At 42.4% G+C, this 23,472-nt stretch overlaps 1 protein-coding gene across 3 annotated transcripts in view; it reads right to left on the bottom strand.

The window, feature by feature from the left end:
• The window catches only part of Pdk1 (Phosphoinositide-dependent kinase 1), a 1,509,859-nt gene that overhangs the window by 62,452 nt on the left and 1,423,935 nt on the right, over window positions 1-23,472 (bottom strand). The gene's annotated exons all lie outside the window — the stretch shown is intronic.

Genomic DNA, 23,472 nt, shown 5'->3' with positions numbered 1-23,472 from the left:
CGTTGTTAAATCAATTAGGTCAGCCTCGTCCTGTACCGATATTTACCTGTCCGTATCGGTAACAGTTTTGCAAGCGAACGGCGCAAGTCGAGTAAATTCGTGCGAGCAATTGACCCTGAACCGGTCGCGCGGCTGCTTTAGAAGTTCCGCAACGCGATACGTTACGGCTCTCCGGCGAATTTGCGTCAGTTAGGGTAACAGCGGTGTTGTTCCGAATGATGTTGCAATTCTCTCCTTGCGTCTCTCCCGAAGGGAATCCGAAATATTCCGCGGCCGCTGACGCGCGGGATCCAACGTCAATCTTTTAGCCGTCTAGTTGACGCTGACGTAGCTCAGCGTCATTTTCTGTTTACCGCGGGCTACGTTTTATGTTTGCCGGGGATTAATCGCTCAGATTTATGGTTACGGCAGAGGCGCATATCTTCGACGGATAGCCGGCGCTTACGGCACGGCGGCGCGCATCATTATTCGCAACGACAGAGATTTCCCGCGCGTCATTCTGTTCTCGATACGTACAAATGTCTCACGTTTAAACGTCGGAACACAACCGTTTCTACAATAGAATAATTAAAGCCTCCTTCGTCGCGCGTTCCACGCGACACGGCGAATTTGAACGGCGAACGATTTACGCGACGCCGTTCGCGACGATTTCGGTCGTCGGAGACGACGAATTTCGGGTATTTTGGAGGAACAAACTTTCGGCGATCCGTTTCCAAAAACACGACGCGGGTTTTCGGTGATAACACTGGCTATTTGACGCTGAAATTATCAGACTATTTAACGCGAGCAATGTGTGTACATTGTTTTACGACAATGCCGAAGACTGGATTTATTTGGATATTATATTAAATTAATGTAATAAAATATAAATATAATAGTATAAATGTAAATTGTTATATTTATATTTTATTATATTGATTTAATGTAATATTTAAATTTTTATATTAACCCTTAACCCCCTATATTAACCCTTTGCACTCGAGTGGTGACTCTGAGGCACCGCTAAAATTTGTTACATCACCTTTCAAGATAATTTTTATAGCAACAAAGTTTAGATTCAAAAAATTGTTAAGAGTGTAATTATTGCGTGACTCCCAAGAGTCAACTTAATATGCATAAAATGCATTTTGCCATATAAAATAAGTAATATAAGTTAGAAAAATTTGTTTATATTTACAGTTAAAATAGCTTCGAGTGCAAAGGGTTATTAAAAAATATAATAATATAAATTTAATAATATTAAATTAATATAATTAAAAAACTAGATTTATTTAAATATTATATTAAATTGATATAATATTATATTGTAATATATTACTTCGATAAAATATCTCCTAGAGATGTTTTTTATTAGATCTGCCGGAAAATTCTGTCCATTTTAGAAGTGAAAGGAAATGATAAATTTTTCATAAATTTAATAATATGTACAATATAATTTCTTGCGACCTTTTACCAACGCGATAGCAATTTGCAAGCAGCATTTTTTTATCATACCTATTGAAACTTGAAATGACATTCTCAGACAGAACTCTTCGCTGGACCTAATTCGATGTCAGGAACTATAAATCAGAAATCAGTCATTTTCACCGGTTTGACAGTTCCCTAGCGTCGAAACGTTGAAACGCGCACGAAAATCCAAGGTGATATCGAACACGCGGAAGCGCGACGGAGCAATTTGATTATACGCGTCCGTCATATTCGGCCTTGCGGCCGAGCCGCGATTGTTTACTACGTGTTGACTCCTTGGCGCAACAATCGCGCGACAAACTTCTCCTCCGCCGTGTGTCCTGTTTGCTTTTCCGCGTCGGTCAGCGCTTCTGCTTCTGTCAATTATACATATTTTCGTTTTCTTCCCCCGGCGAGGAGGACGCGTCGACGTTTCGCCGGGTGTCCTATGTGTAGAACGCAACATTTCGACGACGTCGATATTAATCGAAACGTTGATCGTTTAACATTTCAATGAACCGACGAAACTGCTTTTCCCACAGAGGTTAACGAAACGTGTTAACCCTGACACGGAGTTGCAAATGTTCCGTTAAAAGTGTTCGAACGCGAAAGAAACTTAAAGGTGACCAACTGCGATGAATTTTTACGCTTTCTAGCGTTTCGGTTCCGCCGAGTTTCGCGCGATTTTCCTGCTTTACGTTCGGATTTATGTTACGGATTTAAACGATGGACGACCACGACGACGACGACGACGACGACGAGTTGACACGTTGAGCGCCGCGTCGCTCACAAATGGGTGACACTGATGTTCTTTTTACCAATTTTCAACGTTCATTTTCATTGCGATACATTCGAACGAATTGAACTTGACCAGGATGTTTCGCATGCGAAAGAGTTCTAATGTCATTTAATACAATCAATTGAACCCTTTGTACTCGAAGGTATTTTAACTGTGAATATAAAGTCATGTGTGTGTCCAACTTATAGTATTTTTATTTTATATAACAAAATGCATTCTATGCATATGAAATCGACTCTTGGGACTCGCACTACAGTTACACTCTTAACAATTTTTTAGATTCAAACTTTGTTACTATAAAATTTATCGTAAAAACGAGATATAACAGATTTTAGTGGTGCCTCTGAGTCACCACTCGAGTGCAAAGGGTTAACATTCTAGTTTCGGTTCGATAAATTCAATTGCTTCGACTTCGTGGGAATTTTCAGTGGCTGATTGTCGGCGCTGAACGTGTTGAACATTTCTTTGAGATTTCGTTCTCAGCAGAAGTTAGAATACTGTTCTTTAACTTGTTCATTTCGAAGGTTCTGGTGCAAGCGCGGAGTGATTAATTACCGTCCTCTAATCAGAAGACAACGCTTTTGTCACACCGTGGCCGGATCCTCCAGGAACGAAGTCTCAATTCTTTAGTGATGCGATATCATAGGGCCGTTTGCCTTCTTCGAACATACAGGATGTCCTAAAAATGTGTCGCAATCCGAAAGTGGCGGGTTCCTCGGGTCATTTGAAGCAACTTTTCCCTTTACAAAAATTTTCTCCGAGGCACCGTTAACGAGTTATTAACGAAAAACAGTGACCAATGAGAGGCGAGCTCGGCTGGCGCGAGGCGACCGGGCCAATGAGCGGAACTGGGCTTCGTGCGCCGGCTGGCTGGGCCGCCTCGCGTCAGCCGTACTCGATTCTTATTAGTCACTGCTTTTTCGTTAATAACTCGTTAACGGTGCCTCGGAGAAAATTTTTGTAAAGGAAGAAACTGCTTCAAATGACCGAGGAACCCGCCATTTCCGGATTGCGAGACATTTTTGGGACGCCCTGTATTGTTTCAATAAACAATCTGCGACAGTCGAAAGCCGGGACACCCAACGTGCGCTTGAAGTTGATATGCCTTTTATAACGGTTGAATCGGCTCTCGTGTAAATAAATATAAAACAAGTCTCATTTTATCGACTTAGAACAGTTTTCCTGCAAGTCTTTTCAAACCTTTGTACAAACAATTAAAAATGAATACATAAGTACAGGCGGTCCTCGACTTTTGCACATTCTATTTTTACACAATTCGCTATTTCGCAGATTTTTAAAAATTCAACTTTGTAAGCCATTGCGGTCGAATGTTCTCTCTGAACGGACATCGCGAGTCGAGCAAGCTATGTACATTGTAATTGAATGCCCCCTCTCAGGCGACATCAGACTTTAGCCATCGGATTACAATGTTGTTCCGATCGAGTGGTCAAGACTTTGACAATTAAAAATATGAATGAAGCCTTTATGCATCTGGACAAATTTTTAACTACTATGTAAGAATGCGATCCCAATGGAGAAAGTATATCTCTCAAGTACTTAGGGCAGTACAAAAAGACACTGCGTGTTACAGAAATCTTTATCACGAAAACAAGAAAAAACGGAGGTACTCTTAACTAACTAACCCTTGACAAGTTTATAAAGAAGACATCCGAAAGCTAAATAAATAAATAAATATACTTTTAAACACCGTTTTTGGTGCATATTTTTATACATCCCTCTACTTTCGAAAATTCAACATTCGCACACGCTTTCGGGAACAAATTGTGCGCGAAAATCGAGGGCCCGCCGTAGTTCAGACCACTTTTCAGTTCAGATCACTTCAGTTCAGACCGATTCGTTCACCCTTCCGTCCACGCGCGTCCCTTGACCCTATCGTCTAACGCAAATCAATCAAAGACCAAACACAATTCGAACATCGCTCCGACTACCCAGTAAAAACATCGTCGCCGATATCGCGCGAAAAAATCGTCGCGTCACACAGCCCCGCCGGTCAACTTCCTCAAAATTATTCCCCAGCGGATCCGATCGAAAAAATATCAACAGAATCGGACGATTCCACGGTATCTCTTAATTGCCCAGCAATGTTCACGCGTTAATCGCGAGGCGCCTCGTGTCCGCCGGTTGATCCGGCGCTATTTCCAGCGTGGTCGAGGCTTAAGCAACAATCAGAATTCATGCCGCGCCGGTTGCCCTTTGCTTTATCGTTATTGCATTTTCGAGCGGGGCCGAGAGACCGTCTCCCTTCGCCCTCGTATCTCGCCCAGACCTACCTCCCCCCACCCTCTACACCACCCTGGCCGCCACCTTCGACCCGCCCCCGCAATAACGGCGTCGCTTCGAATTATGCAACCGGGGAATATAAAAAATGCAGCGGGCATCGTTCTGGATGCGGCGGCGGACGCTTTGCATACCGCCGAGAATCCGACCCGTTCTCTAGCGTTCTATTATGCCATAAAGCGCGGGATATGCATTACGTGCACGCACACGCGACCCGGCCGCGCTCTCTGCCTATGCCTATCCGCGGCACCACGCGAAAACGCATCGTAATCACGGCCGTAAACAATGGCCCCCGGAAAGACCGTGAGCACGGAGACACGCGGAAAGAGAGACACAGCGCGAGAGAGAGAGCGCGCGAGATAGAGAGAGAGAGAGAGAGAGAGAGAGCGAGAGTGAGAGGGCGAGAGAGAGAGCGTGCGCGAGAAAGAGAGCTCGAGAGAGAGAGAGCGCGAGAGAGAGAGCGCGAGAGAGCGAGAGAGAGGGCGCTTTCGAGAGAGAGGGAGCGGGAGAGAGAGAGCGCGCGCGAGAAAGAGACCTCGAGAGAGAGAGAGAGAGAGCGAGAGAGAGAGAGCTCGAGGGAAAGATAGGCGAAGAGAGTCGATTGCACAGAGAGAGAAAGAGCGAGCCGGAGAGAAGACAGCTATAGAGAGTTAGAAGGATGGCAGTGATTGGGCCAAGGGGAGCCAGCCGCGTTCCAAGCGTGCTTTCGCGACATCATCGTCGAAGGATGAACCGGCATCGACCCGGGGACCATCCCTCGCAACAACAAATTGGCTGGACGTATCGCGGCTGGCGCATTCTCCGATCGAACTTGATTGCCGTTGCCTGATGAACAGCTCCGGCGAGACAGCACTCGCGGAGAAAACGCATTAGCACGGCTCCATAAGGTGCCCGGGATCATCAATTTTAATAGCGCTCAAGGGCTACCATTGTGCGCCACCGATTCTATGGGCGTCTTCGCGGAATCCCGACGGCGCGAGGAATTTTAATGTTCCGAGTACCGTCAGCAACGTCGCCGTTGCTTCTGCTTTATTTGTTTGCTCACCCGTCCGACACTGATTTTTGGACTACGGAATGATGCCGGGACGATGATCGCCTCGCCTCGCCATACCGAGACGGGCACATTGTAATTATACCGCGGGGCCTTCAAGGTCCCCGGCAACGTCGCAGCAGACATTTCCCCGAGCCGATCGCTCGAAAAACAAAAATATCTTTATTCGTTCGTCTAATGACTTTTAGATCTCTTTATCCTCGCCTTCTCGTTCGCCGCGGAGATTCTTCTCTGTCACGGTCGCATGGCCGCGCATTTCACAGAAATGTCACTCTAATTGACGCCCCACAAAAATGGACAATTTGGGAAGAGCAGATACGATTATTCGAGCCTTGCGGCTCGTTTTTATAGTTGTTGACAATCGGTAGCCATAAAAAACGAGCCACGAGCCTCGAACAATCGTATCGCCTCTACCGAAATTGTCTATTTATGTGTAGAATCTGAGCGTCAATTAGAGGGTCAATTAGAGCGTCAATCAGAAAGACATTACTGTATGCGGCGAAAGACGATGTTGGATACAGATTGGTTTATTTTTGTAGTTATAAATTGTTCATAATTATAAAAATGAGCCGCAAAGCTCGAACAATCGTATCTCCTCTACCAAAACTGCCTATTTTTGTGTAGAATCTGAGCGTCAATTAGAGTGTCAATTAGAGCGTCAATCAGAGAGACATTGCTGTATGCGGCGAGAGACGATGTCGGATACAGATCGGTTTACTTTTGTAGTTATAAATTGTCCACAATTATAAAAACGAGCCGCAAGGCTCGAATAATCGTATCTCCTCTTCCCAAATTGTTCATTTTAGTGGACATTCTGAGCGTCAGTAAGGGAGACATTACTGTATGCGGCTGCGACCGAAATATATACGGCAGATATGAAATCGAAATGGCATTCGATGTGTATTCGAGGATATCGCGGTGTGTTATTTTTAAGTTGTTACGATTACTAAAAAGGAGAACGACATTTTTACGTAAGCTTGCGTATTCCTTGCGTTTCGCATAGACAGTCTTCATCTTGCATAAAATTTATGCAATTTAATTTATTTAATAACCGCAGCCTGCTCGCGATCATCCGACTGAGTACGTTACGCAGTTATGGCGTCCGCGGTGTGGCCTCTTTGCGATTTTTATTGCACCTTAAATCTCGACGAAACAATCACGAGCGTGAAATCATTTCCAAGGCCCCGAGAAATCTGGCGGCGATGATTCGTTCAAACGCCGAGCACTTTTCCGTCATTTTTAATTAACCCTTTCGCACCGAACGCCGCATATATGCGGCATTCACTCGACGACCTATGGGTACGGGCGCCGCATATATGCGGCATCGAAACGAAGTGTATACAGAAGACGCGGATGTGTAATTTGTAGCAAAAATGATAGAAGAACGGATTTGCGGTACGAGTGCAAAGATTGCGATGTTGGCCTTTGTATAGATCCTTGCTTTCAGATACATCGCACAGAATTATATCATTAGTTTTTACATATTATTATATTTTAATAATTTTCGTCTCGTTATTAATTATATTAAACGTTTAATCGTTAGGCTTTGCAATTATATAAATACCTATGTTACCTATAATTTTGTAAGTCTTTTTAAATTAAAAATGTAAATATACTTGTTACATCAGAGCAACGATTGTTTTATTCGGCACAGTTATTATTTAAGACTTGGAACAACATATACAGTAATGTCTCTCTAATTGACGCCCAGATTGCGCACAAAAATGGCCAATTTGGGAAGAGGAGATACGATTATTCGAGCCTCGCGGTTTATTTTTATAGTTATAAATTGTCCACAATTATAAAAATCCATATATATAGATTGAATATAATGAATAATGAGAAAAATTGCGCTTTTTGTTTTTATTTTTATTCAACGCCCGTTTCATAGTTTCCAACCTTAGTTTCCAATATATATATATATATTATATATTTTTGGAAGCAACATCGAGCATCTTTTTCATTACCAGATCCATCTACGAATGCGTGATTAATGTTTCTCGAAGCTTGAGCTGCGCTACGATTCCATTTGAACTCGTACAAGATTAAACGTAGATGTAAATCGTGTTTTGTTTCCATCTGGTTTCGAAGATAAATAAAATAAAAATGGGATACAAAGACGAACAAATTTTTGCGAAATGAGTAAGAAGAATACCTTTGAAATTTATAAACAAAAGTATCGAGCGCACGTTACAATGAACCTCTCTTTAGTCTCAGATTAAACAAAAACGCCCGTTTCATAGTTTACAACGTAATAATTAACGATCGAACGTATCTCGATACGTCCCTGCAAATGCTTGTACAGTAATGTCTCTCTAATTGACGCCCAGATTGCGCACAAAAATGGACTATTTAGGGAGAAGAGAGACGATTATTCGAGCCTTGCGATTTATCTTTATAGTTATAAATTGTCCACAATTATAAAAACGAGCCGCAAGGCTCGAATAATCGTATCTCCTCTTCCCAAATTGTCCATTTTAGTGGACAATCTGAGCGTCAGTAAAGGAGACATTACTGTATCCATTTTAGTGGACAATCTGAGCGTCAGTAAGGGAGACATTACTGTATACAGAAACCACGCGCACTGTGCATATTTCCGAAGCGAGTTTCCGTTCGGTGACGGTACTTCGGCGGATGGAGCTGCCGTAGCGAAAGGGTTAAGCACGATGTTAACCAAGTCTGACGTCAACGAAGCATTTTCCACGGTAAATCGAATGCCGTGATTAACGCATAATCGTGATTCCTACCTTCTCGGCAGACGCGAGTTGTCCTGAAAATCGCGTGTCCCGTTCTCGCTCGCAAACGCTGCCTCGTCCTCGTCCTCGCCTTATCCCGAGCAGGAAAACGGCGCCGAATTTACGCGCGGAGCCGTCGCGCGAGGCGGTTCTCGCCACGGCCGAAGCAAAACGCGGAATTGGCTTATCGTACGTAGCCGGCGAACATTATCGCCCGCGTTCCGCGATCGATCGCGCTCGATATCGACTTCGCCTGCAGTCGCGAGCCCGTCGACGCGCCAGCCGGGGGTGAAGGGGGAAGGGAAAACGGACCTCGCGAGGTCTAAAAGCAGGATCCCTTTTTCTCCCCCACGGCCAGTCGAAGCCAGATTAAGTCCGTCGAAATTTCGACGCGCCGATTCGCCGGCGTTTTTTCGGCGCCCGCCGGTCTTTTTATCGGGAATCGTTATCGGCTCGGTCCGCGCGGCCGAAAAACGCTGCCCCGGACGACAAACCCGCCTGTCCTCGGCTCCCTATAAGGGTCAAAGTCGCCGGTCGGCCGGCGATCGTCGTTCGTTTCCCGCGATTGTTCCGATTTTTCCGCTGTAAACAGCGCGGATCGGGGAGCGGAAGAGCCCCGTGGATTTCGAAACGCGGCGCGGCGCGACGCGCGCGGCGGAAAATATTTACGCGGCGATGTCGCCACCCGGCCGATAAGGATTGTCGCCGTGCTCCGGTTATGACCGTACAATTTCTAAATGAAATCTCCCCCGTCGGCGATAGCCTCGACTGGTTTACGGGGCCGATCGGCATCGCCACCCCCGCTGCGAGGCCGTGTAACCGTCACGCGGCCCGGAATCGCCGAATCTCTCGCTCTTTCCTAATCTCTCGGCGTTATACCGAAACCGTTGGTGCCTCCGAGGCATGGGGGACGAACCAACAAGCTTCTTTGTTCGTTTTGCAACGATTTTCTGACGCGAATTCGCGATCGATCGCAGACGAGAGACGGTGCAAATTCTCTCCGAAATCGGTTCGAGCTTCTCGATCTTTGCTCGTACGTATTTCTCGGAATTGAATCGTTGAAAGAATTAATATAGTTTCTACCGCGCCGTTTAGACTGCTGTCAGAAAAATGATTTTGATTTTGGAGAACTTACTGGACCGCGGATTCTTTGAACGTGGGACGTATATGCGCGCATAAACGACACGCGAGGCACGGAAGTCGGCGCGATGCTCTCGGCGTGAGAACATTATTAACTGCTGCCAAGACTGATTTTACTTTTTATTTTTATTTTTATTTTTATTTTGCTAATAAACGCGCCGAGAGCCCAGGAGTACTCGGAATTGTATTACAAATTGACGATGATTCAAAGAAAGAAAGAAAGAGAAAAAGAGACTGAAAGTAAAATTGAAAGTTGTCGGTCAGTCAGGCTAGCGAACGCTTAAAAACCTTTGGATCGCAGGTGAAAAAGTCCATGACAGCTGTTATGTCGAGGTTAAATTTGAAGAAATCTGTTCTAGACGACGACATATTTTTTTCTGTTTTAAATAAATAAGCCGAGTGAAATAACAGCGAGTGAAGAATAATAAATACAAAGTTTTGTCGCAGGGGTTACTGCGACGGTTTATATAAAATAATCCGAGAGAGTTTTTGGTTTTATGTAACGAGAACTTTAATACATCTTGTAACAAAAAAGGCGATGAGGTACAGTGTGTTTGAAAATACGTAAAAGGTAAAAAGTAAGCGAGTGACGGACGAGGCAGAGATACGAACACGTCGAGAGTCGGAGGAAAACTGACTAACTAACTAACTAACGTCTCCCGGTTTTGAGGTCCTCGTATTTATTGGGGAGAGCGTATTAAAATCGGTAAGGGAAGATCCTTGGGAAGGGCGAAGGCCTTTCCCGAAGATTTTCCGACCGGGATGATCCGGAACCTAAGGTCCGAAGCTGTGTCTCATCGTTTTTACTGTTTTATAGCGGTGTGTACGCCTCGCGTCGGGAGAACCCGAAAAAGGCATCTGCACAACCCGCTTTTGGAGGACGTGGCTTTTATTATGTCTGGTCCGCCACAAAGTGATAAGAAGTAAAATATAGTGATAAGTAAAAAATTGTAACAAATGAAAGATAATAAATAAATGCTTCTTTCTGTTACTAATGAATAGACCGCGGATCTCTGAGCAAAATAAAAATTGTCTTCATTAATCTCAAGATATAGAAATTGCGTACATATTTGTTCTTACCCTTAACAATTTCAGCGAGTCGACAGCGACCCAGCAATATTTTCGACTTGTTTAAATGATTTCGCTGTTTCTACCGTACCAGCGCTCCTATTTGTCTCTGACACTGAAAACTCGATTTATCGACCACTAGGCCACGGCACCCGCACTCGATATCTTCTCGAAAGAAAATTATACGTCAGGTAGAGAATAATATCGCCTAGTTCGGTGACTCAGTTTTAAGTTCGCAAATGGAGCGGATAAAGCGAACAGAAAGAGCGAGCGAGACTCTCAGAAAGAAAGCGAAGGAGAGAGAGAGAGAGAGAGAGAGAGAGAGAGAGAGAAAGAAAGAGAGATTGGACACCTGAGAGCCGGCACGGCAGCGGCAGCGGCGTTTCATTCATCTTGTCCACCCCTATATCTCTCGTCGTCCGACACAGTTTTCGCATTGTCGGGGGTAATAGAAATCCTACGGCGAACAAGATAAACAGAAGAATACAAGCCGTGAGTCATGGCCGGCGAAGTGGTCTTGAGTGACCAATTGATTCCGCACGAGGCAGCGCCGCATCGCGCCGCGCCACGCCGCACCGCGCCGCCGCGAACAATCAGAGAACTCGACGCGGCGCGGAAAGCACTCGATCATGGGAAACATCGAACGGCCATCGAGAGTTTTCCCCGTAACACCGATCGAAATGCATCGTCAGGCCGGCGGAAGACGCTCGCCGATTCTTCACCCCTATCGCGGGCCCCCGCCACGCGGCCGAACCGATTGTTCCCTGCTTTCCGAGTGTCATGTCGGCCGCGATAGACATCGGAAGAGCATAACCGGCGCTCGTCCGTATTTCGTGGTTAATGCATCCGGCCCCGCGGCGCATCCATCATCCCTAGCTTTCCGCCACTTTTTCGCCGCGATTAATCATTCGTGCCTCGGCCAACCTCGCGCTCGTAGGCCAAGGACGAACCCTCTCGTTCCCGCAAATTGTCCCCGTTCTACCCCGCTGCACCCGTGCTTCCTCAATTTTCCGAAAGGAACGGTTTGTTCCGCTGCGCGCATTAACCCTTTCGTGGGCACGATACGAATGTTCACAAAATTGGAATATTCGCTTATCATAATTTTATCGTATAGCAGCTGTTAACGGCTGTTATTTGCTTCCCTGTTACTTTTCATTCTACTCCCCTCGAAATTAGGAGTGGTGGATCCTATATATTCTGGGTATCCATAATTAATCCATATAGGGTGATTGCTGAGCTCATTTGAAGCAACTTTTTCCTTTACAAAAATGTTCTCCGAGGCTTCGTTTGCGAGTTAATAACGAAAAACGCTGACCAATCAGAGGCGAGATCAGCTGACGCTAAGCGGTCGAGCCGACGAGCGCGCGAAGCCCAGTTCCGCTGATTGGCTCGGCCGCCTAGCGCCAGCCGAGTGCTCGCCTCTCATTGGTCAGCGTTTTCCGCGAATAACTCGCGAACGAAGCCGCGGATTGCATTTTCGCTAAGGAAAAAGTTGCTCCAAATAACTTCAGGAATCACCGGGTGTTAACATAATTATGGAACACCCTGTAGTTCAGCACATTTCAACGGTGGGAATATTTGAGCCCGGCGTCCTTGCGCGCACTAAAAGTGCAAGTGCAGTGTGGATAAATCTTCGCACTGAAATGACGGCTCTGAAACATCGCTGCGAATTCCTTCGTCAATTTTTCAAGGCAATTTTTATATCGCTAAATTGTTCCGGGTTTCTAAATTAATTATTACGATATGTAATAGGTAGTTAAATCAATTTAGTACTGAAAGAGTTGTCAAAAGTGTAAGCATCGTGCTCGATTATTAATTAAGCTCGCCTTATCTTACGAAAATTTTACGAAATGAAACCTCTGCACGTTCGGCAGGGATACCTTGATTTTGATGTTAAAATAGCTTCACGAGTCTCGAGACTAAACAGTCTACAGTTTAGAGTCTAGTGTCTAGACACTCTAAACACGAGGACTCGCGTGGATTCTTTTCGCATTCGGCTACTTTCCTCGTTTACGTTTGAAACCTCCATCCGAGGATACATTTCTCCCTGCCCGAGAAATTTAACCTTAAAATACTGGAAAAAATAATGCAACCCAAAGAGGCAGCGCAATCGCCGACTATATACATAATTGATTTTTCTTTCGTTCGAACATCTTTCGCAAAAACCGACACAACTACATACTAATTTTGAACACTGATTCCGTTGGTCTAACTGTTAGTGAACCGAGCAATGTTTGTTTACATTCTGCGATCTTCGGGAATTCTTAATTGTCGGAGTTCGAATACTTTTATGAGCCATTTCTGGTACGTGTTTACAATGAATGTACTGTAAAAACGCTATACATACATTGTTGAATTATTTTCTAATTTTGCTTTCGCAGTCTTAAGACCCATCCCTTGTTACATGTGTCATATTATATCAAATGCTTCAGTTTAATACATATATTTTATTAAGCGAATGTTAGAGAAACGTAAGCGTTCGAATACTTCCGTGTATGAGTGTACATACTTCTACGAGCTTAGCATATCATCTTCACTCTTACAAGAGGGTGCACGCGACCCGTTCTCGTTCACTCGGTTTTCTTCTATTTATTTTTAGGGACGCCTCTGTTCGCGAGTTGGAATAATTCCAGTGCACCGTCTCACGATGTACATATGTACATCGACCATTTCTAAAAACCTACGTCTTTCGATGCAATATTTTTTCATCGCAATTTAGAGATGAGAGAAGGCTCCGGCGTTACCTACAATCGAGCCAGAGCATGTCGAACGAATTATCAAGCGGACGGTTCTTGGCATCCTTTCAGAGAAAATTTCATGCAGAAACTGCACGGACATCGTTCGCAAAGTGAAAGGGTAAAAGAGACTGCGAAACGTTGGAAGGCTTTCGAGAGTGTCTTGGTGCGTGGGACTGCGAGATGTCCGCGATCGCGAGCAGTTAGCCGGGAAATCTGGTAAAATCGATCGGGGACGGGGGTCAGATGGGATCTCGGTATCGGGACAATTAAACGCGTGTATCGGAAACATTCGGCGTCCGGTCGGAAGGGAACTCTTTGACGTCGACGGAGCCGTCGGATCGCCGCACACTATGACGACCCACGCATAGAAGAAAACCTTATGCGTATATTAGTTTGCAGAGGTTTACATCTGCTAAAACTGACGTTTTAACCCTTTGCACTCGAAGCTATTTCAACTGAAAATATAAAATCATTTTCCTAACTTACGGTATTTGTATTTTATATGAGAAAATGCATTTTATGCATATATGAAAATTGACTCTCGGGACTCGCGCAACAGTTACACTCTTAACAATTTTTCAAATGTAAACTTTGTTAATATCAAAATTATCCTGAAAGGCGATATAACAAATATTAGTGGTGCCTCAGAGTCGCCACTCGAGTGCAAAGGGTTAACCCTTAGCGCTCCGAAGGCTCCGCTACGGAGACATTTGTCATTCGTTCCGTAACTCCGAAGGCTCCGCTGCGGAGCCAAATGTTTTTAGCACACGTTATCGTCGGCGTTAGCAATTGTTATCTGTAGTTAAAACGTGCTAAGTCTGTACCATTACGATTAAACCATTTCTTGACCTTTTCTATGGTTAGCAACATGGAGAAAAATAAATATTACGATGAGAATTTAGAGCCGAACGATACCGAAGACGTATTTGATTTTGAAGAGTTAAAAGACATTGTGGAAGACAATGTTGGTTATGATTCTGACACTTCGAGTGGTAGTAGCGAAATTATGCTACCAAAGAGACGAAGAATGAGAATTATTGAAAGCGAAAGCGAAGATTCGTTACAAGACTTAGACGAATGGCGCGATGTTACGGAAGAGTTACATATTCCAGATAGAATACCTTTTAGCGTATTGCCACAGGTCGTTGGACCACAAGTTCCTGCAAACATCGAACAGCCGATACGATATTTTAAATTATTTTTCACGGACGAATCGGTAAATGAAATTATAAAGGAAACCAACGATTACGCAGAAAATGTTCTAAACTTGAAAGAAATATCTAGTAACTCTATTTGGCAAAGCGAATACGGCGACACTTGTCCAAGTAAACCCAGAATGCACATGGGAGATTGTTACGAAAGATATCGCACCATGGTGAATTACAAAATTTAAAATTTATCTTTTATTTAGAATAGGAAAATGTATATTTATAAAATAAATAAAATCAAATGCATTCGCAAGGACGCGCAATCTTTTCCGCTCGAAATAAGACTTCCTTTATCTCGGGCGTTCCGCTCCAAAAATGTGCCGGGGTTGCTGGTAGGAAGTACTCGAGAAACGCGCGGAGCGCTAAGGGTTAACACTAAACCTACCAAACAGTAATACTAACTGGCATGTACTGCTTCACAAAAGTGAGAAGACCGAATTTATTTGGATTTTGTAAAGTTTTTATTATAAAACTTCCTCCAATAATATAGCTTATTCGAGCGTTTTCCACGAAAGAGTCTCGGAACTTTGCAGAATTGCAAAATAAGAAATCGGTCACTTTGACCGCGGTAGGTTTAGTGTTAATAGTAAAAGGGAACCGTGATCTTGCAATCTTGGATCAAATCCATGTTGGAAAGAGGAGACGATTGTTCGCGATTTCTAAAATCGAGGTTCGCACAAATCGACGACGCGTGAAACGGTAACAGATGAATTGAAAGAAATATCTAGTAACTCTATTTGGCAAAGCGAATACTGCGACACTTGTCCAAGTAAACCCAGAATGCACATGGGAGATTGTTACCAAAGATATCGCACCATGGTGAATTACAAAATTGAAAATTTATCTTTTATTAGGAGGGAAATGTATATTTATTATATTGTATATTATTATATTAGGAAAATGTATATTTATATAAAAGAAATAAAATCAAATGCATTCGCAAGGACGTATAATCTTTTCCGCTCGAAATAAGACTTCCTTTATCTCGGGCGTTCCGCTCCAAAAATGTGCCGGGGTTGCTGGTAGGAAGTACGCGAAAAACGCGCGAAGCGCTAAGGGTTAAGACTGCGGCACACTATGACGGCCCAACACATAGAAGATAACCATATACGTATATTAGTTTGCAGAGGTTTACGTTCATTAAAACTGACGCTTTAATATCGAAGTGTACAGTTCACAAGTGGAAAATTTAGATGCCCCAAAAGACTAAACTCGGCGGCTTCGGTTGTAGAAATATCCGTTTTGCAGTTATCGCGGAGATATTTGCAATATTCGGCCAGTGTAGCGTTAATCTCGCTCGACGATTCGGGCGCGGAGCTCTCGCGACTCTCATTAGATCGGATTGCTCACCGACCGGGGACACAATCTAACGAACGATAGATCGGGACAATGGTCGTCGTCTGCGAACTGCTCCGGCTGACCGCGCGCCGAGAACGTGCGATGACTCGATCGTGTCGTTCGTCCACGTGTATTTCGAATGACAGCCGTCTATAAATACATATTCAGCAGCATCCTTGTATCGTTTATTTTGTTGAAATCTTAACGCGTAACCCGATACGCGCGCCGAATGTTCGGCGCCGCGCGGGCCAAAAACCTTCGGATCTATGCTCGATTTTCGGTGGAAACGATGCCGCGCGCGTGAGACCGCTTTTCTTCCCGCTCTAATATTTTTGGAAAGTGAAACAAACCATCGGTTCGCGCGGTTGACTCTACGGCGGAAGAGGGAGAGATGTTTGTCAGCATTGTGCGAGCGTAGACAATGATTAATAGATCGTTTCTGTGCTAATAGCTCGTTCAAACGTCTACCTTTTTTTTTTTTTTTTCTTTCAAATACAACACGTGTAAGTGGTTTCTCTTGTAATGGAAATGGCAGAGGTGTAACGAGCCAGCCGGGGCGACCCGCGCTCGCGAAAAAACAAACAACAAGAAACGACGACGTACGAGACCCTCGTCGAAAACGAATGGACCGCGTTTTCCGGAAAATTCGACGAGGTGGGGGAGAAACCTCGACCGTGTTACAGTCGAACAGCCGTAATAATGGCGGCGGTCAAATATCGTTTTTCAGAATTTTCCGGCGGCGCGAGCGCGCGCGCGCGCGCGCGTCTCCGAAACACGGCGGAGAACAAAGCGGCTCCGTTTTAAACTGTTCGGTGGGGAAAATCCGGGAAAATGTTTGACGCGTCGAAGTTACCCGGGGAACACGTGTCCGGCAATTTTTGTCCGATGTTTCGCATCGAAATTCTGGCCGCGATAGACGAATACCAAAGGTCGCGCGGCCGCGTCGTTATATATTTTTGTCACGATGATGACATACGCGACGATTGTTGTTCACGGATTTTTCCAAAGCTTTCCTCGTCTCGTTGATCGAGGCAGAAGTGTTCGGCTAGGAAAACGCGAGCGCACGCGGCGCAAATATACGATTCAACCGGGTCAATCTTGTGCCATAATTGCGACATCTTGACGCGGCTGCGATCGATGCCTCTCGATTAACCGCGTATCATCGATGACCTACTATTTATACGCGCGCGAACTAATCGATCATGCCATCTCTCGTCCTCAAGCTCACGAAAAACACAACTTTTATGCACCGGCCCGTGACCTTAGCTATTTTAATCTTTTTCTCACGGAACAGCGACGCGCGCTACGCGGCTATTACGATTGTTTCAATTATTCATCGATTTATTCATCGATGCCGATCGTATATATAAATGACGTACTCCCAACTTCTTTTGTAATTCCCCCGCGTCGTTTAAACATTCTGCCAGAGCTATGTCCTTCGCATTCTCTATATTTGATCATTTTTGCATTTTTTTAAAAACGGAAGATTAAATACGAAACTGTGAAGACATCGGAATAATCGATGAACGTGTTTATAATTTCTGTAATTTATTAGAATGACAAAAAGAGGAAAGACGTTTTTATCGGACTCGAGCAGACGATTTTTATTCCGCATCGAAATCCGCGGTCTATTTATTACCGTTACTATTACATATAATTATTTATTCCTTTGTTGCAGTCATTATCGTTAACGCTAGATTTACGGAGCACAAAAAAAACAGCTGTTTTATATCAGTTTATAGAAGTAACAATGAGACACTTATTCTGATTTTTAACAAGCGTTATTGCAACATTTGCCAGAACTCATAAATGTATCGTTACGATATGAATAATCGTAAATTTATAAATTAGTGATTCGTCATTTTGACAGGTAAAACTGGAGTTATATATAATGACGCTATTACAACATTCTCTGTAACAAAGGGTGCACCCTGTCGACATAATAAATATATTATTAATAGTAAATAATATATATAATATTATATTATATATATTATTATATAAATATAAATATAAATATAAATATAAATATAAATATAAATATAAATATAAATATAAATATAAATATAAATATAAATATAAATATAAATATAAATATAAATATAAATATAAATATAAATATAAATATAAATATAAATATAAATATAAATATAAATATAAATATAAATATAAATATAAATATAAATATAAATATAAATATAAATATAAATATAAATATAAATATAAATATAAATATAAATATAAATATAAATATAAATATAAATATAAATATAAATATAAATATAAATATAAATATAAATATAAATATAAATATAAATATAAATATAAATATAAATATAAATATAAATATAAATATAAATATAAATATAAATATAAATATAAATATAAATATAAATATAAATATAAATATAAATATAAATATAAATATAAATATAAATATAAATATAAATATAAATATAAATATAAATATAAATATAAATATAAATATAAATATAATATAAATATAATATAAATATAATATAAATACAGGGTGTCCCAAAAACGTCTCGCAATCCGGAAATGGCGGTATCCTCAGATCATTTGAAGCAGCTTCTTCCTTTACAAAAATGTTCTCCGAGGCACCGTTAACGAGTTATTAACGAAAAACAGTGACCAATAAGAATCGAGTACGGCTGACGCGAGGCGGCCCAGCCAACCAGCCCACGAAGTCCAGTTCCGCTCATCGGCTCGGTCGCCTCGCGCCAGCCGAGCTCGCCTCTCATTGGTCACTGTTTTTCGTTAATAACTCGTTAACGGTGCCTCGGAGAACATTTTTGTAAAGGAAGAAGTCGCTTCGAATAACCTGAGGAACCCGCCACTTTCGGATTGCGAGACATTTTTGGCACACCCTGTATAATATAAATATAAATACATATATTATATATTATATTATTAATAAATATATTATTTATAGTAGAAAATTATGTCAGCGATTTAATATCGAGTTTAGGAGCGTTTCCGATCTCCTCGTCGAGGTTCAGTTTTTCGAGAACGCTGTGTCCGATGGTAGAGAAGATGACAGGAATCGTTTCTGAATTAAATTCGACTGTTAATTTTCAAGGGTCATCGATGCGATCGCTGACAATCGGCGCGGCTCGCGGCGAGCGGATCGTTGCGAATAGACGCCGCGGCCGGAATTATCGGCACTCCCGGTTAAATTTGGGCGAGTGGATACGTCTCTTGGCAGCACCTTGGATCGTTCCTCGATTATCCTGCGGCGGAACGACGCGACGCTCGCGGAAGGCGAGACCGGGGCGGGCGTCTATTAAAAGCGGGACACCGGCGAAAATTAATCCTAATGCACGAAAACGGCGGACGACGCGTTATATTTAGGCGGGTCCGATGGAAGCCGGCCGAAATAGAACAAAAGTCTCTTCTCCGGCCGCTTTGTCATCCTCGGGTGCCGGTGATCGTGTGCAACGTGTGCCGCGACGACGTTGTTCCATGAAACTGAATCCCCCGAAAAATTGGATCGCGGATAACTATTTCGAACGAGGTCGGCCCCCGCACGGCCGGCTACACGCACGCTCCGCTAAACGATACATATTTTCCGCAGCCAATCTCGCGAATGAATTTTTTCGCGGACAAATTCGATCGACCCGACGCGACCGTCGCGTCGCGCCGCTCGAAAAGTGGACGCGTTGACCTGCAACCGTGCGTCGCGCACGATTCCCGATCAAATATTTAGCCGAATTTTTCGGCGGTTTTCACGGCCGAGTTTTCTAGAATTTTCAGATTGTTATTCATCCTTCCGGATAAAATATGACGCGGCACGATGCGGTTATTTTCGGAACTTTCTCAGTCGCTGCATTTCACTCGACTCGTTTCACAGTGTTCAGCGTCTTTCGTCTCATTCGAGCTTAGTTATGCGAACGTAGCGAACGCACGGTAATCTCAATGTAATCTCAATTCATTTGCTGTGTGAACAGGACAGTTCCTTTTTTACGGAAAGTGTACACAATAAGCGAGTATACGACTACGCGTCGATAATAATAACAATAATAAGAATAATAACGATGGTGATAAATAGATCGTGGATTTTTATGCAAGATAGAGTCTATCTGTATTTATTGCGAGCTACAGGAACTGTACAGATGTTTATTTCTTTGTTTAAGAATTTTGATAAATTGAAAGGAAGGCGATAGCATTTTTCTGTTCTTCAAACGAGCTTTCGGTTTTGTGTTTATCCAGATTTTATGCATTCATAGGAGAAATGTATAAGTAAAACATAGAACAGCGACAAAATTGAAAGAAACTAAAAATCTTGATATATCGATTACAATTTATTAAAATTATTTAAGAGTGAAAGATAGCTATAAAAAAAGAAAATTTGTCGGGGATGTACAGTTATCCTACAGTTATCCTTGAAAACGAAGGGAGAGTTACCCGCCATAAAACAGTTTCGGAAGAAAGTCGCCGCCTGTGAGGACCCTTGAATAAGGCCCGGCATCTGGGCCTTATTCGTCGCTCTCACGACGGGTCCTTGAAGCCTGGCCGCACATGGCCGGCACATGGGCCTAGAATAGAATAGAACTTCCTTCCCTCAACGTTGCAGGTACAATAGTTATCGATTGTCAACAACTATGAAAATACAGTAATAGAAGGCAAATATTTCTCATTAGGAAACAGTAGTTTAAATTAAGATTATCGTATCCTATATATGAAAAATATAATGTTCAATAAAACACAAAAAGTGTAAAAATTCTTTACATTCGACAAGGAATATCTTTTGACACCCAAGGACACACGGTTTCGGACAAACGGTATATTTTCAGAATACTCTTCTCTACATCAGGGATGTCAAAATTAAAAGCTAACTTGGGCCAAATAAACAATGCTTAACTTTAGGTGGGCCGCAAAAAAATCAATGTTCATAGAAACAAATATTTTTATTTTGACTAGTACATTGTAATAAACATATATAAAGTTAAATTATTGTTTACGTCCTGATACTTGACATCCCTCGCAAAAATGTTCATCTCGGGCCGCATGCGGCCCGCGGTCCGCGAGACATCCCTGCTCTACATAATTCTGGAAAAGTTACATACCAAGACGAACCAAATTGTAAATTATTACGTTTTAAAGATATCAACGTTACGTTACCTCGAGGTTAAAGATATCGAAGACAATCTCTCTGTGTTCCAATCGGTATTACACCCACACTGTTTCCGAGGACCCACTAGTAATTCTAGATACGTTAGTATTGTAACGTTACAAATAGTTTGTAACATTATATTTGAACAATTTTCTTTTTCACAAAAAATGTCAATGAAAATTAATTAAAAGCTATCGTTCAACGATTGCAAACAAAATTTAATTATCTACAGTTGAAAATAACTATTTTTTAAATATTTTCGGTGAAAATTCCATTGCGATATCTTCGATGGTTCAAAAGTTATAACAGAATGTCACTGAATTTCTCGATCCAGCCCAGTGTGCGGCGGGGCCGCACGCTCGGCGCCCTCGGCACCGGAACGTTCCGCCAGGAGGCCACCCTCGACCGAAATATCGCGGGCCACGTGTCGATCGCACGTGTCCACCCTCGCACGAACCCGGTCTCTACCTGCCCGAAAACTCGCGGAGTGCGTGCGAGCCGCGCGTATGTCACGCGGGAACGTTGCCGCGAAAACGGGAAACGTCGCCTGGCATCAAGATAGCGGCGGAAGACGCACGACGAAGACGCCCGCGGACCTTGAATCGACGTTACACGTTCCGCTCGGCGAAAGCGCGCGTACGATCCCGTACGAAGAATATTCACCTTTTTTTTTCTTCTTCTTTTACCGGCGACAGTTTAGTGCCACGTTCCACCGGGAATCATAAATATTTAACGCGACTTCCGAATGATATTAACGCACGATGAATAGATCGCGGCGTCGCGTTTTTCTCCAGCGTTCGCGCTGATCTCCGGCGATTTTTATCGCGGCACGAGATCAATTTCCTTTCGAATTTCTCCTCGGAACCGGCCGACTCGCCGCTTCACATTTCGCGCTGCGATTTCGCGTATCTGACGTTTCCGCAACTTCCGACCCGATGGATTGGGCATTTTCTTTTGTTTTTTGCTTGGCTGGATTTTTGGTGGCTCGTGTTTTTTGTTCTTAGAGGAAGGAGTAATAAGTATTATTAATTTTATTATAAGTATTATATATAATATAATATTATATTATATATAATTTTATATATTAGTAATATAATATATAATAATATATATAAAATTATATACATTAATAATATATAATATTATATTATATATAACTTTATATATTAATAATATAATACAATATTGTATATAATTTTATATATTAATAATACAATATAATATTATATATAATTTTATATATTAATAATATAATATAATATTGTATATAACTTTATATATTAATAATATAATATAATATTGTATATAATTTTATACATTAATAATATAATATAATATTATGTATAATTTTACATATATGTATCATATATTAATAATATAATGTAATATTATATATAATACCTATATTAATATATATAAACATTATTATAAGTATTATTTAACGCTAGGATTACCGAACCAGTGTTTTTTTCGTTCACAGTTCCCGATTGAGTAAATTCTTCGCAATTGTCCTTCGCGCGCGCGCGCGCGCGACTTGTAAACTGAAATGGACAAATTGGGAAGAGAAGATACGATTATTCGAGCCTCGCGGCTCGTTTTTACAATTCCCGATTGTTTATAAAATCGTATCTTCTCTTCCGAAATTGTCCATTTTCATTCACAAATTGAAGGACAATTGTCGAGAATTTACTGTATTATCAAAATGTCGCTAGGAGAAATTTTTGGACTTCCATTAACCAAGCACATATATTACCATAGAAATCGAACGAAGTTTAAATAAATCCAATCTCGTCATTATCACAAAACAATATCATAAAACAATCAGCCGGAAAATGTCAAAGAATCTTTCCCTACTCTTTCACGATAGATGTACATACGCGATGCACGCGCGGTCATATGAAGGGCTTCGAATCGCAGCGGCGCAAGTCCCATTATCGAAAATGTTGACTCGCGGCTTAAAATGTAATCAGCTTGCACGCGGCAAAATGTTACAAAGAGACGAGCAACAAATAAATTATAGTGTTGCCGCGAAATTTGCTCGATTCGAAATCACCTTAACGATAAATTTTGAACGATGCACGTGTCGCTATCGGCGGACAGCTAAATAACGACGAATTTATTGTTAATCTTCGCGGAATATAAGAATGCTTCGTGTACCACCGGGACGAATGAAACGATGTACAGTAATGTCTCCCTAACTGACGCTCAGATTGCGCAGAAAAATGGACAATTTGGGAAGAGGAGATCTCGCAATCCGGAAATGGCGAGTTCCTCGGATCATTTGAAGCAACTTCTTCCTTTACAAAAATGTTCTCCGAGGCATCGTTAACGAGTTATTAATGAAAAACAGTGACCAATGAGAGGCGAGCTCGGCTGGCGCGAGACGACCGAGCCAATGAGCGGAACTGGGCTTCGCGCGCTGGTTGGCTGGGCTGCCTCGCGTCAGCCGTACTCGATTCTTATTGGTGACTGCTTTTTCGTTAATAACTCGTTAACGGTGCCTCGGAGAAAATTTTT

The sequence above is a fragment of the Megalopta genalis genome, chromosome 1 (genome assembly GCF_051020955.1).
Source record: "Megalopta genalis isolate 19385.01 chromosome 1, iyMegGena1_principal, whole genome shotgun sequence".
Lineage (NCBI taxonomy): Eukaryota > Metazoa > Arthropoda > Insecta > Hymenoptera > Halictidae > Megalopta > Megalopta genalis.
This window is presented reverse-complemented; position numbering and strand designations above follow the sequence as displayed.